Source organism: Chrysoperla carnea, chromosome 1 (genome assembly GCF_905475395.1).
Source record: "Chrysoperla carnea chromosome 1, inChrCarn1.1, whole genome shotgun sequence".
NCBI lineage: Eukaryota > Metazoa > Arthropoda > Insecta > Neuroptera > Chrysopidae > Chrysoperla > Chrysoperla carnea.
Genome location: NC_058337.1, coordinates 101,485,195 through 101,491,194, shown reverse-complemented (window position 1 = coordinate 101,491,194; position 6,000 = coordinate 101,485,195).

The window sequence follows — 6,000 nt, the reverse complement described above, 5'->3', positions numbered from 1 at the left end:
CAAAAACGCGGGCATCCAATTTGGTGACGTAATATCGGTATCATTATACCAAATAACACAGATTAGTTTGATAGATATATTCATAGAACATAGACAATTAATTATAATAAATAGAAATATTGATTATCTATGTATATATTATACCCAGCTGTCTACACTGAACTAACTGATGGTCTATGGTTCATACCGATATGACATCACATCAGGGCTTGCCCGCGTTTTAGGTCACGTGATATACAGTTTAAAAATTACGATTTTTAATTTTAACATTCTAAAAGAAAAATGTGCTCTCCGTATAATTGACCGTAAATACTCTTCACAAATCGGTTAATAGTGCGATGAAAATGATTCCAAACTCATGAATCGGGGATTTTTGGGGTCACTGAACACGAATATTGAGACAGAATTGGTTCTTAAGGTACCTGTTGCCCAGGTTGAGCGGTATATAGAAGAAATCAAAAATATTGGCCCTCTATTAAATTTTTACATATGCATTCGTTGTTACATATTTATTCGTTTTACATATTCATTCGTTATTCGTTTGTTAATTCGTTATATTCATTCCCTGGTAATTTCCAGGGAGTTTAAACAATTTCATAGCATAGGTATTTACATATGAACGTACAAAAGTTTCTACGAAATAACCAGTGACATAATTATTATCAATAAATAAAATACAGTTAAACCAACATTACCCGGTCATTATTATTGAAGTTATATTACATTTTAATTTTTTTAAAGATTTTTCAATATGCAAATTTCTCAAGAAATATTACTCTTAAGGTATTTCCAGCATAAATACACTTGTTGGCAAATTTGGCCTACTGTTTTTTTACAGGCTCAGAATAATATTAGCTATGAAATCCCGAAGTTGCAGAATTTTTGGCCGTTTAGATCGTAAGATAATCAGCCAAAGCGAAGCTCTGGGCCTTGCAAATTTTTCGAGGCTTTTTTAAGCATAAAATTTAACTTAGCGAGCTTTTTGTTTTACAAATGTATCGATGACAGTGTCGAAATCAGTAGTACGCAAAATATCCTGAGTGATAGTTGATCTCAAATAGTTTTTTGATCAATTTTAATTGTAAGAACGATCCTTTCAGCACTCGTTTTCACGTTATTTTGAATACTCTAGATCATTTAAATTACCCTCTGAGCGGTTGGTCAGGTTTGCCGAACCTAAAACCGCCACTGTTTGTGGAATATGTGGAAACTACCACCTTTAAACAGGTTTTAAAAATTTTTTGTAAAATATTAATATAAAAATTGTGTGTCTTGTGATTTTATATGCATCGAATTTCTAGCACTTAATTGGTATGCCGAAGGGATTAATCTACTTGTGTCACGTTGACAAAAGTGTACTAATTCAAATGGCACTTATTTCGATTAAATTGAAAAAGTACTCACTGAGATATTACAGTTCAAATTAAATTCATAAAAACCAACAAAACTTTTGACAGTCTAGAAAGTATTTTGTCAATTTTATAGTTAATGTATAACGAATTGAATGTTATAAACAGGTTTCGCTGTTAAATTCCACTAATAGATTATATCATTGATAAAAAGGTGATAAATATTATAACGTAGCCCGTTGTGTTAACTATTTATTATACTAACCTAAATTACAGTAACGCATGAGAATTATTTACGTGGAAAGGAAACAAAATATTTATTATTTACCTATTACATATTTAATTAATATGTTACATATTTTTCACAGTGAACTTTTACCAACAATAATTAATTTAATTGATACAACTTATATATTATTAATAAACACGCAATGTCTGTGAAAAATAGTAAAGGGAATTTTATTGCACTTTTCTGGGAATCTGGTCTATTCCTGGTAGATATACAATATCTCATTCCACCGATAGTTTATGAAGAAGAAGAAAATCACATGGCTTTTGCTTAAATTTCTAGGTCAGGGTGCCTAGATGCATAAAATCGGCCCTGATTATCCAATATATAAGCATTTCCTAAACGCTTCCATAAATTAACGATAATTGCTACAATTTTTTTCATTTCAATAGCAACAGACAGAGCAGTAACTAGAGCGTGGCAAAGGATGAACTAGGGCGTGGCACCCGCCCGTCATTCAAACTCACTAATTTTGGGTCATTCTTTTCTGCTGCGATGTCAGTTTTTTGCTAGCTATCACTGATGTGCCTTATTCCGGGGCCAGGACTGCATATTCTTGAAACCTATTATAACTAGGTTAATTTTGACCACAAATTTGAAAAGTATCGCCCAAATTTAGTAGGATTACATACTTGGTTTATCAACATTTGATAAAATTTAGATGTGATAGAGCAAAATTAAATTTTTTGGATCCTCATGACGTCGTAAAGTTAAAAATTTCGATTTTTTTGATAACACAGGCAAATTTTATCCTATCTTATTGGAATTTTTTTTGAAACTCACTAATTTTGGGTCATTCTTTTCTGCTGCGATGTCAATTTTTCGCTAGCTATCACTGATGTGCCTTATTCCGGGACCAGGACTCCATATTCTTGAAACCTATTATAACTAGGTTAATTTTGACCACAAATTTGAAAAGTATCGCCCAAATTTAGTAGGATTACATACCTCTATTTATGAAAATTGGATAAAATTCAGAAGTGATAGAGCAAAATTAAATTTTTTGGATTCTGATGACGTCATTAAGTTAAAAAATTTGCATTTCTTGATAATATAGGCTCACTAATTTTGGGTCATTCTTTTCTGCTGCGATGTCAATTTTTCGCTAGCTATCACTGATGTGCCTTATTCCGGGACCAGGGCTCCATTTTCTTGAAACCTATTATAACTAGGTTAATTTTTACCACAAATTGGAAAAGTATCGCCCAAATTTAGTAGGATAACATACTTGATTTATCAAAATTGGATAAAATTCAGATGTGATAGAACAAAATTAAATTTTTTGTATTCTGATGACGTCATAAAGTTAAAAAATTTGCATTTCTTGATAATACAGGCAAGTTTTATCCTATCTTATTGGAATTGTTTTTGAAACCCACTAATTTTGGGTCATTCTTTTCTGCTGCCATGTCATTTTTTCGTTAGCTATCACAGATGTGCCTTATTCCGGGACCAGGACTTCATATTCTTGAAACCTATTATAGCTAGGTTAATTTTGACCACAAATTTGGATTTCCAAAATGATACTTTTTGCTACATTTTAATGAACAACGAATATATTAATAATAACTACAATTTTCTTTGTATTACTCTATATTATTTACATTATTTATTATCAAAAAAATTTGGTTTTTGAAAGTTAATCAGTTCCTTATCCAAAATACCCCAGTATCATTTAGAAGAGTAATAAGTTCTTTAAAAATACTTTTTGCTCGTTAACGTTGAGATAAATCAATACTTTAATTGGATACTCTATCATTTGAATAAATTAAAAATTTTTATTAATTAAATGTACAGACTCATTAAAGTAAAATGACACGATTATGGCTAAATACTATCAATATACGATTTTTTATCAAAATCGTTAGAGCCGATCTCGATATATATAAGGCGCAACCTAAATACTTGCCACCAGCGCTATGTACCCTCGTTACGGCCCTGGAAACAGACTTTATATAAAGATCGTATTTTTTATTGCAAACATCATATTGATTTATTTTTTCTCTAATCGAATATTTACGATATTAAATATCGATGACCCAATAGTCGTTGTACTTCTATACGCTGAGGTAATGTAATGTGATGTATTGGTCAAGTTTACAGACAGCAGCAACAGGTGTAAAAATGTCACATCTTGGCTTATTATTATATACTATAATATTATATCGAATTTTATACTCTTTTACTTATTACAGTGGAACTTCAATACATGGAACGTCAAGAGAAATGCAAAGAATTTCGAGCTAATAGGTTTTTGAGTTAACAAGTAGTTTTAAATACAGAGGTTTTAATTGCTAAAATTTCGACTTAGAAAGGCGCGATTTTGAAATACACATTTTCAAGTCATATTTTACTAAAAACAACTTACGGAGTCTGCTTTTTGAAATGGGAATTACTCAATATAAATATGTACTATCAATACCTCGCGTTGAAATAATATTTTGTTCGAGTTTCAAAGTCAAATAATTCGAGATATCGCTATATAGTTCCACTGTATTATATCAAGCATATATGATATATATCAAAGTACCTATATTGTCTTTAGCCCCAAGTTTGTAACGCGTAAAAAGAAGTTTTAAGTAAGTAAGTTTTTTCTCTTAATTGCATCAAATCTTTGAGAGCTCAGTAGGCAGAAATTAGAGCCACAACCTGCCGTAAATTTCACAATCTGCACCATGCTTCTTACTTAGAACTCAATTCTGATTTTTGTGGCATTTTTTATTTATGTTTATTAAGCTTTTTTAAGCTTTTTCCGAAGCATTTTCATATAAAAAATATCCAAATTTTTATCGAATATGCCCTCAGATTGTCACGACGTCTGGTCTAGTTTTACTAGTTTTGAGTAGTTTTATTTTAAAATTTCCATATAACAGAACACTACTACATAGAAACCGTATACAAATATTGCTAAAGATTGTACATTTAATCTCACGTAGACTAAGCCGCAAGCCACAACTACAAGTAATAAAATTGGGATTATAAAAATAATTAAAGCTGTGTGATATTTTTTTTATACACAGTGTTTCATTTTAATCTATCATCCCTCACATTTCGCCAGGAAAATTCTTAATTAACTAACGAAATTTATAAAATTTAAAAAATCACCGACAAATGTGGATTTCCCCTTGTAGCTGTCTCCTAACTGAACCGATTTTCTTGAAACAAGAGGTAAAAACACTCTACATTTAATTCTTTTAACTCAACTTCGGTTCATCCATTTATGATCTACGATGTCACAGACAGACAGACACACATAGTGTTCAAACTTATAATACCTTTTTGCGTTTGGAGTTAAAAATTTTATCTGAATGAAAGTTGTTGGATTCGAAGTTCGATAGAAATCCTCAATTCGACTTGAATTCTTTGTGTCATAATGATAGATGAACATTCTGTAAATAACTTAGGTTTAGTAGGTTTATGTACGACATTATAGTACCGTCAATGATGTGACAGATTAAGGAAAATGGAATAAACCGCTCACTTTTTGCTAAAACCTGGTAGAATGTGTTTCTTAGGTGTCAAATATCATTCGTAAACCATGACATTGTTGCACAAATTTTTCTATTTATTAATAAACAATAAATTGTTAATTAAATGAAACCGTCCATGTAAAACTTGACTTAAAACAGTTAATTGATAGGCAACTTATGTTACGTATACATAAGTTACGTATACATACGTATACATAAGATAGGCAACTTATGTTACGTGTTATATATACGTAATACAAGTTGCCTATTTATAAATTCAGTCAACTTTAACATAGACCGTTTCATTTAATTAACAATTTATTGTTGATCAACAAATAGAAACAATTTTGCAACTATCTCATGGTTTACGAATTATATTTGACGCCTAAGAAACACTTTCGACCAGGTTTTAGCATAAACTTAGCGAGTTTTTTCATTTTCCTTAATAAGGCGATTTTTGTAACATCTTTTACTATACTAACAGTATCCTCTGTTATTAGTTTTTAATAACAATGTTAATCTGTCGTCACTGTATACCATAACCTTACATAACCTATATTTTTATAACTACATCAATAAATTTTTTTTAATTTTCTTTTTTTTTTTTCTTTTTGTGCCCCTTTAAGTCTTTACACATTTTTTTGTTTAATAAATAGAGTAGATATCATGTCGTTACCACATAAAATTAATTTTCTGAGCTATAAGTAATACGTAGAATGTTCGATATTATTAAAGGTCATTGATATTGCATTATGTCTAACTTTAGATTTTGATAACCCAGTACATTTAACTTTAGTGTTCCATTTGATTAAATTACGAAAAATACTCAATCATGATAATAATTCTTGTTAACAAGATACTTAACTATTTAAATACTCATGAGGTTTGAACG